Source organism: Mus caroli, chromosome 1, assembly GCF_900094665.2.
Source record: "Mus caroli chromosome 1, CAROLI_EIJ_v1.1, whole genome shotgun sequence".
Classification (NCBI taxonomy): Eukaryota; Metazoa; Chordata; class Mammalia; order Rodentia; family Muridae; genus Mus; species Mus caroli.
Genome location: NC_034570.1, coordinates 135,749,776 through 135,763,629, shown reverse-complemented (window position 1 = coordinate 135,763,629; position 13,854 = coordinate 135,749,776). Strand labels below are relative to the sequence as shown.

The window sequence follows — 13,854 nt, the reverse complement described above, 5'->3', positions numbered from 1 at the left end:
TCCTCCAGATGCACATTGATTGACTGAAACTAAAGAATAAGGTATGCAGATGTGAAATGAAAGATGAATTTCCCATGCAAACATTTAGACCATATGAAGCCATGCAAATACAACCTTCAGAAGGAAAAAGTTTGTCATTATTTTTTTTTCAAATTGATCTCTGTCGTCAGAGTACAATTGCAAAATAAAGATTTACATTTTTTTTGAATGAAAAAAATAATTTACATACCACAGGGTAAGTGACTTCACAGTGTGAAAATTCCAGGATACACATTCAAGCAATAGGTCATTAAACAGAGACCAGAACAGTTGGGGGTAATGAGTGGATTTGATTTATTACAACTTGATAGAAACAACAAGATCCTTCAAACTATAATTTAAATATCTGGAGCATGAAATGGATTCAGTGACGTTCAGAAACTAAGCTAAAGAATAATGTGGTTGTTGGAAGATTGTTTAGAAAATAAATACATATAGTAGGGAGTATGCTATAGAAAGGTTACCTGTTGGAAGACAAACGCATTATAGAAGCAGGATCCTCGCATCAGCCCTGAGAGTAAGGAGCACATCAAGGGAACAAGAAGTGGCTTCCCCTGCATCACATTTGTGTGAGTATAAAGTCATTTACACTTTGTTATTAAAAAAAAAAGAATCTACTACAAAGAGGAAACTGATGACATTTGAAGATAAAAATTCCAGATATTAGATTATATTCATCAAACTCAGCAAGCTGAGAATCATAAAATGAAAAACTTTTACTAGCTAATCATTTGCTAACATTCACACAAAATAATATATTGTCACAGACTGTCAGAGCACTGACACTCTGCCAAATAGTTTGATTCAAAATTTGAAAAGGAAAATTGAACAGAGAATAATATCAGACTCCACAGGAGGAAAGAAGAGACAAGATGCAGAACCGCCGAGCCCAGAGAGTTATAGAACAAGTATGAAAGGGAAATATCATCTTCCCCCGCTTATTTTGCTAAGACTAGGATAAGTAATAAAGCCTTCATCAAGTACATAGGAAATAATTACCAAATCCCAAAATAATAAGTTATTTTTGATGTGAAGATGGGGTTAAAAGTAGTACATATTTAATATAGTTGTGTTTTTGTTTTGTTTTGTTTTGTTTTGTTTTGTTTTGTTTTGTTTTGTTTTGTTTTGTTTTTTGCAATTCACCTGATTTGGACAAAACTTAAGATAGCAACCATAGTACTGCTAAAATGGATACATATAGCTTATTCTTTTCACCATTTTTTTCGATTTTAAGACTTAAAACTGTCTTTATTTCACACAAAATAAAATTTAAAATACAATGGGAGCTTTAGTTTCTTTTAAAAATTAGTCCATATAGGTTTAATTCTCAGCTTAATAAGATTCTGATAGTCAATAAATGCATTCCTGACTCAAAATGAAATGATTCTTGTATCTTTGTCTCTCTTCTTCCATGAGCTGCATTAGTATTTATGTGCACACATTACATGTTCAAAGTTTGTATCATATGTCAAAATTCTGACAGTTCATTGGATCCTTTTCTAATATTTGTTGTATTCTAAAATAATAAGTATTAATAGTTCTACCATTTAAGGTCTGTTTTTAAGAAACCAATAGAAAATATTAAGGTACTGTATTATTTTATAAGAAATATATTCAATAATCCTAGAAATATCAATTATGCCTTCAGATGTACTTAGGAGATACTACCATTGTCCATATGATTTGAAACTAAATCAAGCAGCCAAAGAATTCACAAGGTAACAGTATTAATTACTTCTGCTAATTGCTTCTGAGCAATTGGGAAAGGAGTAAAACTTAAGTCTTTCGTTTTTGCTAAGGGACATCACAAGCTCTCATCCAATCAGACCACTTATAACTTCCTGTCTCCTGAAGTTGGGCAATGGGTCTTTCAGAGCAATGGAATCTGTTGAAACTTTTAGTGATGAGCTCACTTCTTTGTTTTGGCTGAGCCATGATATTATCCTCTCCTAAGATTTTTCTTCTATGAGAAAAAGAGGAGTAAAGGTGTGACTTAGAGAAACACTCCTAAGTCCTAATTTAGTTCCTAATTAAGATGCTTTTCTATAGGTTATTTCTTTCAAAGGTCATTACAGTGCTTTATCAGAAATGGATCCATCACTGTTCACACTCAAGGAAAAGATAGCCTATTTAAAAAGAATTTTTTTTATTAAACATTGCTTTGAAAGAGTAATTCATTCAAGAGCTGTTACAGGTGTTGAATAATTCTATGACATCACCACCATCATAAATGCATGCTGACCATTACACTTAACATTAAACTGAGGGCAGAAGTGAACTTTTGGGTAGGTATGGAATCATTCTGTACCAATTAACAAAAGAGGCAAAGTCAATCAACTTCTAGAGTAAAATAAGCTTTTAATTATGACAATTCATTTCAATTTTTTCATGTAGTTTCAAAATATTTTTCTAGGATAATTAACTCATGTACAAAATAAAAGGTGGAATATTTATTTCCACTTTTCTCCCATTAATTATGAAAAAATACACAAAATTAATATTAAAGTAGGTCTCCCCATGGAATTCTCACTAAAGCTATGTGTACAAGTCACAGTTAGATTAACACCTGTGCAATGGACCGCTCTTGCCTATTTTTAAATTTGTCTGTTCATAAAGATGAAAAGTTGTAATTTAGTAACAGAAAATAATCTGAGGTAGACATTTTTAAGTAAGCACTTGATCTGATTCTGCAACAATTTTCACTTACAACTAGACACATCTTTTTGTGATTTGTTAAAAAGGTGTCCCAGGGCACTTAGCTGGGTAAAATCAAACACCATTCTGCTACAGTGCATCATAAGGAGTATTTATCTCCTAACTGCTGTTCTTCTCTACTTTAATTTTGACCAGAACTTTTATCCTTCATTTCATATTCTGTAGATTATTATGAGACTAATGGTATTTAGATTTAAGTTTCAGCCACTGAATTATTCTTCTTAAGCTATAGTCAAAATCAAAATTGAATCGAGTATAGTTTCACATCATATCATTTGAATTATACCATGTATACATATGTGATATATTATATGTATGTAATATAAATAAATTATTTTATATTATATATATCAAACATATAATATTATATTATATATCATATATTTGAGAATCATATAGGAGAAATTATATCATATAGGAGAATAATCATATCATATAGGAGAAATCATATCATAATCATATCATATCAAATAGGAGAAATATATCATATAGGAGAAATAAATCATATCATATAGGAGAAATTACTGTGTTCATGGCTAACAAATCAAAACTATACAGTATAGAAGCTGAAAGGGTGATGGAATCTCTTAGCAGACTCACAGGCTTCTACTCATTGTATAGTCACAGTAAGATTACTCAACTGTCCATTTCTTCTAAAAGCGGTGGTAAAGGGGAATCTGAACGAGTGTGTTCCCATTACTTGTAGTTTCTGAAAAGTAAAATTGTTTTAATAACCAAACATACAAAAGGCACACTCAGTAAAGGATATTATAAGACAAACACAGGAACATGTGTAAAGCATTATCTAGTGCACAAGGGTAATTGAAACATGCTAAGAAAACTCAAATGAAGTTCTTTACATAAAGCTACCTACTTAAATTAGTCTAATACTAACAAAATGCATTTTGCAGATATACATGCACAGTGCTCATCATAATAATACTAGCTTGAAAAGCTCAGAATCAGAGCACCCCATCTTCAAGAGGTTCAGACACCAAAAAAATAGATGGGACTCAGTTTGTAAGACAATGAATTGTATATCTCCATGATTTTCACATTATTAAACACAAATGTTCTAACAGAGCTACTGAAGACTGGCTCAAGACACTTTGGATCATGATTTTTATGATGTAATATACTTTTCATTTAATTCCTGTAGCTGCATTAACATTTCCAGAGTAAAATGAAAATAATAAATAACATGAGAGGCAAGAAGACAAGTTTAGAATTAGCTAAATGAATAAAGACACTCAAGATTTCCTATTCAATTTAGCTGACTGGAATCATTTGTATTCTTTTGAGTCTGGAGAGGAAAAAAACCATAAAGACTAATTATAACACTTAAGAATTTACAAAGATTTAATCTCCATGTCATTTTATAAAGGCTTCAATTAGCATATTTTCAAAGAATAGACTGTAATATTAACATGACTACCTTTAATTCACCAAATTAAATACCTGTTTTGAAATTGAATTCACATACTAATGAAGAAAAATCCTAATATTTAAATTGTAAAGCAAAACCTCACATATTTAAATACATATTTTAATACTTATTAATAAAATCAAGTTGATATTCTTGCTAAAATTATCTTATTCTGTTGCATTTAGAATTCTGTACAGCACCATTTTCCATTAACCACTTTTTTGGAAGATAAAAGAACAATATACCTTGATTTTCCAAGAGAAATAAACTCTTTGAAGCTGTCCATCAACTAATAAAACCACCAATTTAATTACTTTTCCATTCTTGAGACTATAAAATGATCTCATTTATAACTGGTATTATGACAAGGACCTAATAAACTTATAACGACTTGACATTAGGGCTGAATTTCCATTGGAAATAGATGGAAGGTTTATAACTTGGGGAATTTCTAGTCCCAAGGCACATTGATGAAATGCAACTCATGTAAAACTCCTCCTGAGCCTCGCTGTTTTCTAATTATAACTTCAGGTACTAAACACTAAAAACACAAAGAAATGAGGGAGTTATTAACACTTTATTAGAAAAAAACAAGTGCTTATTGATTTTATTTTATGCCTGTTAAATTGCTTTTATATAAATTATTTGCATATTCATATATTATAAGAACATGATGATGAGTAAAAGACTTATTAGTTGGATGCAGAGCAGAATAAATCAAACTACTTCCTAATGAAGTCTTAAAAAAAAACAAACATGTTTTTGTATAATAACAAGAGCCTGATCAGAAAATAATGAGCATCTGGGATGTAAGTTTTTCATTTCTAATAGTTAAGCATTTTTTTTATTTCATACTATATCAAAAAGAGAGAGATGTACTTTAAAATAAAGCCAAAATCATAAATCCACATTCACACATACCCCAGCAAATGAATTTTGTGTATATCTCATATTTTAAAGACACTTAATGCTGTTTATTTTCTTATAATGTACTCATAGCTACGTAATATGTTCCCAGGAAATTAAAAGTGGACCTGCTAATCCAATATCCTGACTGTGTAGGGTCTACAGGAGATTCTTGCAGGGAAATAGACAGATACCCAGATTTTTCCCCTCAGGGTAGTAGGGAGATGACTTAGGAAGTTGTCCTATTGAAACCTGAGATCTATTTAAACATAGATACACAGAATTTGTACTATTAAAGTTGATTATAAATTGTGTATAATCAAAAACAAGACCCTATTGAAAGGCCTTAGTCAAACCTAACTGCTCTAACATTTTTCCCATATTAATATGTCATTCAAAGGCCACACAAAGAATTCCTTAGGAAGAAATTTGTAACTGCGAAGCTTTAGTCAATGGTGCATATTTTATTGTTTCCAAGTATTTTCAGAGGTTGTAATTAAGGTATGTTTTTCTTAAATATAATTGAAATCCTTCTATTCTATTGCTCCTTACTTTTTTTTTGATAAACTGAATTTTATTACTGGCATCCATATAAATAAAAGGAAGGAGAGAAGAAATTCCCATAAGTTGTCCTCTGACCTACAAACATGTCATGGCAAACACACACACACACACACACACACACACACACACACACACGCACAGAGACATAGTCATACATTATTGCTCCTTACTTTTGAGGTCCCCTAAGTAAAGGGCATTAGGTATTCCTGGCTTTTCAGGATTCCCAAAATAATAAAACTTTCAAGCCAAGAACCCCATACCCAGCAAATATTCCCACATTTTAATTCCCAAATTCACCTCTGTTCTTATTGCTCAACCTACTAAAGGGTATGTACAGGTAAATTTTTAATTGCTACCATCAGTTTTTCCTACTTTAAAGAATAGTACATTCAAACATTCTGGATTAAATATTGAGAACAGAAAAAAGGAATCATAAGCAAAGCAAATGAAATATGAATAAAACTTGGAGTAGAGATTACACTAATATGCCCTGAGTCTTTAATAACTTCAATAAACACACCATGGTAAAGAATGTGAGAAGATGAAAATGGATAAAGGGTCAGTGTACATTCAGTACCAGCTTTGCAAATTACATGTGTAACTGATATTAAACTCAATTTATTTTGTTTTAAAAAATTCAAGTGTTGTGTTTTGTTCATAGAGAATTCAATTTGTTAACATAAAGTACAGAGATGGAAATACTAGACATAATGGTTTTGGAAACTCAGACATTTGTGTTGGAGAAAAGGAATCTCCCTGCTTCACTTCCCAGAGGCAGCTGCCTCTCTCTGTCTTTGCATAAAGGTTTGCCACGAAGGAAATTGCATTGCTTTGCATGGCATCTGGTCAGGGAATGACATTATCTCAGATTTGTTTTTGAGAAAACGGAAACCTGTTGCCTTATTGGGTGTGGTCTTCAGCAAGGGAAGAGAGGGTGCGAGATATGCAGTTAAGATTCTATTGTGAAAATGTCAAACAGAGATTTTACTCTGCTAAAGGGAAAGGCAAAGTAAAATAAGTCATGAAATATGAACATAAATAGAATATGTCAGAAGGGAGGAAAGGGAAGAAAATGACTCCCAGGCCCTTGCTCAGAATATTGAGTAGATGGGGAAAAACAATAGCTGAAAAGTGCTAAATCAAAAGTCACAAAACAAAAAAGAAATTACCATTATAAAAGCCAACTCTGTGTACAATGGATACATGCAAATTTAAGCTGGGGGAGCTACTTAGATAGATGGAAAGCTTGATGAGGAAATTAAAGTGCAGAGCCTGTGAAAGTTTCAAAGAATGGTACAAAGAAAAAATTATCAAGAGGGGCATTGGAGAAACACAGGAAGACAGAACAATCAGCACTCAAGGGAACAAATTTAGTAAAATTACTTAAGTACTGAGACTACCCATAAGAGAAACATACATTCAAAGGGAAAAAAAGATGAAGCTATGAGTCAGAAAAGTATATAACCAAAAGATTCTTTACTATAATGTTTATAATATTAAAAATATTATAGCACTATATTAAAGAATTTATTAAAAACAGGCTCCAGTAAGCAATAATACTAGTATTTAATAATCAAAAAGAGGCCATTAACTTGAGAAAGAATGAGTATGGGACATGGCAGCTTTGGAGGGAAGACAGGGAAGTATGAAAGTGATAAGTGTGCTTATTTATATTTTATTATTTTTTATTTTATTGGATATTTTCTTTATTTACATTTCAAATATTATTCCCCTTTTCTGGTCCTCTTCCCTTCCCCTGGAACCCCCTATCCCATCCTCCCTCCCCCTGCTTCAATGAGGGTGTTCCTCCACTCACACACTCTCTCCTACCTCCCCACCTCAGTTCCACTAAACTGAGGCATCTATAGAGCCTTCATAGGACCAAGGACCTCTCCTATTGATGCATGATGAGGACATCCTCTGCCTGCTACATATGCAGCTGCAGCCATATGTACTCCTTTGTTGATGGCTTAGTCTCTGGGAGCTCTTGGGGAACTGGCTGGTTGATATTGTTGTTCTTCCTGTGGGGTTGTGTTTATATGATGCTTTGCTGTTCATCCCCATCAAAACTGTAATAGATGAAGCAAATATACATCTAAGTACAAATAGAAGCATTATATATGTTGGTTATAAACTATTTAAACAGACATGAGTAAAGGGACTGAATAGATGGCTCAGTCACTAGCATTGTAGTAAAAGCTCAAGAACCAGGGTTCACATCCCCAGTGCTCACAGAAAAAGTCAGGCATGACTATGCAAACCTTGTAGCTAAGCATTGGAGGACAGAGACAGATCCTTAGAACTTGCTGACCAGAAAGAGTAGGCAACAGAGTTAATTCTAGACCCTTCTTCTAGATAGTAAGGGATAGAGAAAAAGGAGACAACAATTTGCTCCTTGGCTTCTGCAGGTATACACACACATACATACATACACACACCGGGGGGGGGGGTTATTCAGTGCACATAGGTACACATAACACACACACACAGACCACAAAAAAATCAAAGGGTAAAACCAGCATAGCTTTGTTTAAAATGAGATGATCAAATAGTCTTGAAAGGAGCATCAATTATAGTTCCATTTTGGTTAAAATAAAGTTAGTCAAGTCATGGGAATGTCCTATAAGATACTAACACAATGTTCTTATTACATGAGCTTTTACTTGGGGTTAACTTTTGTTCTACATTTGAGCATGATTTTTCCCTTTCTGAGGATTATTGTGAATATTCATTTCAAATAAGGGTTAGGCTCTCCCTGCTGCATTTAACTGAGATTTTCTATTACACTAGTTATAGAACTGAACTGAGAGTCAGTAACAAGATTCTTTTCCCCAAAGAATAGTATTTCACTTCAATTTGAGTTTCTCATGGGTAAACATGAATAATGACTACATTGTACTTGGAAATCTAATCATAACAAAATAGCAATACTATGTTTGTATACAAACATATATACATATATTGACATTTTTTACACTGAAAAATCCAGATCTATAGAAGGTGATATTGGTTTATGTACTTTTAAATACTGCTCATCTTTTCTGACACTAATATTTAAAATAAGCTAAATTATACCTTGCCAAAGGCAAGCACACATAATCTATTGTGTGCCAACAAATATCTTTATTGCACAGACAATTATTCAAAAGTTAGATGTAAATAATAGGAAACTGATAACTCTAAGATGGTCTACTGGATAGTTTTGTGTCAACTTGACACAGCTGGAGTTATCACAGATAAAGGAGCTTCAGTTGAGGAAATGCCTCCATGAGATCCAACTGTAAGGCATTTTCTCAATTAGTGATCAAGAGGGAAAGGCCCCTTGTGAGTGGCACCATCTCTGGGCTGGTAGTCTTGGGTTCTATAAGAGGGCAGGCTGAGCAAGCCAGGGGAAGCAAGCCAGTAAAGAACATCCCTCCATGGCCTCTGCATCAGCTCCTGCTCCCTGACCTGCTTGAGTTCCAGTCCTGACTTCCTTTGGTGATGAACAGCAGTCTGGAAGTGTAAGCCAAATAAACCCTTTCCTCCCCAACTTGATCTTGGTCATGATGTTTGTGCAGGAATAGAAACCCTTACTAAGACAGATGGATAGGGAAGGTAAGACTTATTTAATGATTGTAAAGACTTTCTTAATGGTGATATAGAAGAACTTAGCATCTTTGCATTTTAATTTTGTTTTGAGGCAGTGTTTTACTATGTAGGTCTTTCTGACCAAGATCTACATATGTACACAAGGCTGATCTTCAACTCACAGAGATCTGCTTGCTTTTCCTAAAATTACCTCCTCTCTGCCTTTAATTATACTGATACGAGGATGAAAAAATAATATAGTATAAATATCTCGCCATTCAAATTTTAGTCTTCTTTGCTATGACTAACTTGGGCAAATAGATCCTAAAGGAAGAATATGCCTCTCTTAAAGTTATTATGTAAAAAGGAGTAATGCTTTACATGAGACACGAATACTATTTGATAAATTACAGATATAAAATGTGGTGATTCCATGACTAATAATTAACATATCTAAATATGGATTCTGCAATTACTGTACCTGAGTACCAAGATGATGGAATGATTACTGACTTTATTGATTCACAAGTCTGGATAGTCATTTTGTTACTGGAATGTGAAAATGCTAAATATGGTATTATAGTAATGAGATGTCTCTTAGTATTATATCACTTGGAGGAGTGGAATTATTCTAAAATATTTTAATACTTATGAGTAAAACAAGGATAGTCTACCCTGTGTTACTGAACACAACATAAAAAGAACAACTTTAACATAGATTCTCCAGATGATTACAATGCTTATCTTTTCATTTTAAGTGCTAGCAGCTGGGTTTATAACCTAAGTGTGTGAACAATGTCACATGTAAAAGAAGCATAAGTAATGATATTTACTTCAAAGTTATTTTATGGTGTTCAAGTGATGGTGAGAAGTAATTTTACAAATTGAAACTCAGTATTTTGATGCTCAAAATACACTGATGTACTTTGCATTTACAATATGCTCAGTATTCCCCCTGTGAGTCTTTTTTACTTGTTGTTGTTGATACAGGGTCACTCTATGCAGTTTAGACTAGCCTGCTGTGATCCTGTTGCCTTTGCTTTCCAAGTGTCAGGGTTAATTATATACATATTCCACCAATTCACCTGCCTTCCCCTTAGACTTTAGAAGTAGTTTCTCCATGTGTACTCCCATCACATAAGAGGAACCTGAATTATATTAGCCACTTGCATAGAGTATGTGAATAATTCCAATAAGCTAGTGCATGTATCTTCATATTCCAAACATGTTGTGAAGTCAAAAGATACCTTCAAAAAGTCCTAGACTACTCTCAAAATCCTCAGTTGCCTGTAGTTCTTTGTCTAAGCGTGAGGCTGTGTGAGCTTTTCCTCTCCGATTTTGGCATGTCTGTTGGCATCATGCTCGTACAGACCATATTTAGAGAGTCATATTGATGAGGCTTTGTGTCTGTAGCTTGACATTAATAGGAGACCCAACACAGCCAGCTCGCTGAACTTCTGGCTCTTACAAGAAGCCAGAATGGAAGAATGGGAAGAGAAATATGATGTAATTATGGAAACAGAAATATGATGAAATATGGTGGTTGAAAGGGAAGAGAAATATGATGTATATTCTCAAGAAACATAAGAACAACAAAATCTTGGCCTGCTCCAATCTCAGCCACTTTGGTCCTGCCTTGTGTTCTGCCTGGAGATGGGAGGAGAACAAAGTTTGTCTTCTGACAATTATCAGTAACTATATGATGATATTTTCAAAATAATGATCAACAATTTCTTCAAAAATAACAAGATAATCTCATTAAATATATACCTTTAAATGTACATTGTTGATTTGCTTAAGAAGGTGTTAAGAGTGTAGACCTGATCTTTTGCCTTAATCTCAAAGCTTTAATACAAAGCTGGATATAGGGTTTGAAACAAAAAACAAATAACATTACAAGAGAAAGCAACATGAGTAGGGCTTAGGAAAACACCACCAGATTACTATAAAAATTAACACAGCAAAAAATTTTTAACAACTGGGATTGACAATGGCACAGGTCATGTAACCTCAAGAAAGCAGGAAAGTATAAGGACAAAAATGCTGAATTTAAACAAATATGTGTGTTATGAAAAATTACTACATTTTTCAAAGAAAACAGAAAGCATTCTTAAAAATGTTTGCCATCTGGAAAGCAAAGGCCTATTAAATAATTAATTGAGCATTTGGTAAATATAGAAAGTTTGTTATACCCAATCACATGCATAAAAGATTAGAGAAAAAAGTTATAATGACAAAAAAGTAGAGGCTCTGCATTGAGCAACTCTAGCAATTAATTAAGGATATTTACTATTTTTAATTTATATTCCCACTTTACCAATAAGTTTGTCTTTATTTCAAGGACTAAAATCCAATTGATTGGTGCTAGTAATTGTACCCCACATGAAAAGTGGGAATAATAGCCTCTATTTTAAAAACAAAGGTATATTTAATGTTATAGTCTTATTGACAATCACATTTCAGCTATAAGATATACTCACTCTCAAGATTGGAAGTATAAGAATTAAAAGTATAAAAATTAGAAATAAAACAAATACAGATAACATGGAATAAGTTGATTTTAAAATTTGTAATTTAAGTGCTTGGTAGTTGAATGATAATTTGCTTTCAGAATTTATTGTGTTTTTCTAAATTAAATATATTTTAATTCCATATAAGAGTCTCAATAAAACAGGAGCTGTATATCTCATGGATTTTTTTGTCAATTAAAATCATTTTATAATAAAATCTAATTGTTAGAAAATTTTAGAGGAATGTTCCATATAATAGTACAATCAATACAATACTTCTAATGAACAGTTTTCCAACAAATACCAAAGTATAAATTGTGAATAAAATTTTATTTGGTAAATTTATTTCTACGAATGTATGTTGACAAAAATATGTGTGTTCTGTGGGATATCTATCACAGTATTATATACAATGATGAATTATGAGAAACATCAAAATTATATACAGACTTAGACTTAATAAATTATGAAAATATTTGTATACATTTATATCATAATTAAAGCCCTATTTACTAGGGTAAAACTTTAGAAGCCAATATTATTATCTTATACTTTCACACTATAAATATGATTAAAATAAATTAACTCAGTTTGAAAAAACATGCAATTGAAAATAATTTCTGATAGATCAACTCTGATAGTTTTATAGGCCATTCATTTTTTTCTCCTTTGAAATTACAAAGGAAAGTTGACTTCAGTCAAAGTAACACACATAACCTAATCTCATAAATCACAAATTTAATGTTACTTGTTTTTAGTAGATTTTGAAAACCTTACTACTGTCACATTCAACTAGAAATAAGTTGACAACTCCTGACTAAATTCAGAGAAAATAAGTACTAGTCTTCTAAAATCGACAGGACTCACCTCTCTAATGTGAACATAAAATTCAAATACCTCCTCCATTTTCTCCCTTGAAGATATGTTGGCTTCACACTGAGCATAAGAGAAACATCTTTCCTTTCCGTTTCCCATGGCCATTACACTGAGACGCATCAGATAACCATAATACTTACTGAAGTTACACCTTAAATAGTTCTAGTTCTGTAGTGAGTATTTCTGTACAGAATGGCATCTGGGATATTTAAAAAAATATAATCCTATAATTAAAATAAAATGCAAACCTCTGGCCATTAAGAAAAATACGATTGTGAAACCACTTATCATTTTGACCTAAAGAAATAGCTTTACCATGACTTAAGCTGCTATGACAGTTTCCTAGATCTTACGAAGGAGCAGGATGCTTTTAAATAAGTTGTATTATCATACAATTAATGTACCCCAAATCTATGTTCTCTAATATCAATGCCTGCAGAAAAATACAGATGAGAAAAAAGAGGTCAGCATAGATAAGAAACTGAAAATATTAAAATAGTCCCAAAGCCCTCTAGTGCACATAAAGAAATACATACATCTTTTTCCTTTTGTATATTATGAACAGGATTAAGTATAAGAATTTATTTATTTTACAATAATAAATTTTTATCTTGTGGCTATTTTGTGGCAAGGCACAAGATACTCCCTGTCTAACAAGCACAATGAAAATATAGAATTTCCATTGTAATCCACTAAATCATATTTTCATAATCCATATTATTAATAATATATCTAAGCTGATAGTATTATGTATGGAGTACTATATTAGATGCTAAGAAGAACTGAGTCGTGTACAATTATTTCGCTAATCCACATGGACTAAGAAAATCAAAAGTAGCAACTGGATAGACATCTCAGAGGTTAAGGGCACATGCTGCCCTTGTAGAGGTTCTGAATTTAGATTGTCACACCCATATCAAGTGGCTCCAAGGGAAGCAAAGCCCTCCTATGGTCTCGCTGGGTACCTGCATGCCCACACACATAAAACCACGCATATATATAATTACATACGCAATCTATTTTTTTTTCCCGAGACAGGGTTTCTCTGTATAGCCCTGGCTGTCCTGGAACTCACTCTGTAGACCAGGCTGGCCTCGAACTCAGAAATCCACCTGCCTCTGCCTCCCAAGTGCTGGGATTAAAGGCATGCACCACCACTGCCCAGCTTCAATCTATTTTCTTAAGACCTGAATCTGATCTGAAAGACGTGGTAAGACATGGCCATGGACTAGAAATACACGAGATCAA

General features: G+C 32.9%; 1 protein-coding gene across 1 annotated transcript in view; it reads left to right on the top strand.

Moving 5' to 3' along the window:
- The first annotated feature begins 302 nt into the window (after nucleotides 1-302).
- Rgs21 (regulator of G protein signaling 21) overlaps nucleotides 303-13,854 on the top strand; it is a 48,256-nt gene continuing 34,704 nt past the window's right edge. The window contains exon 1 of the mRNA XM_021175336.1: nucleotides 303-608. The gene's annotated coding sequence lies outside the window, so the exon portion shown is untranslated. The remainder of the gene's footprint in view (nucleotides 609-13,854) is intronic.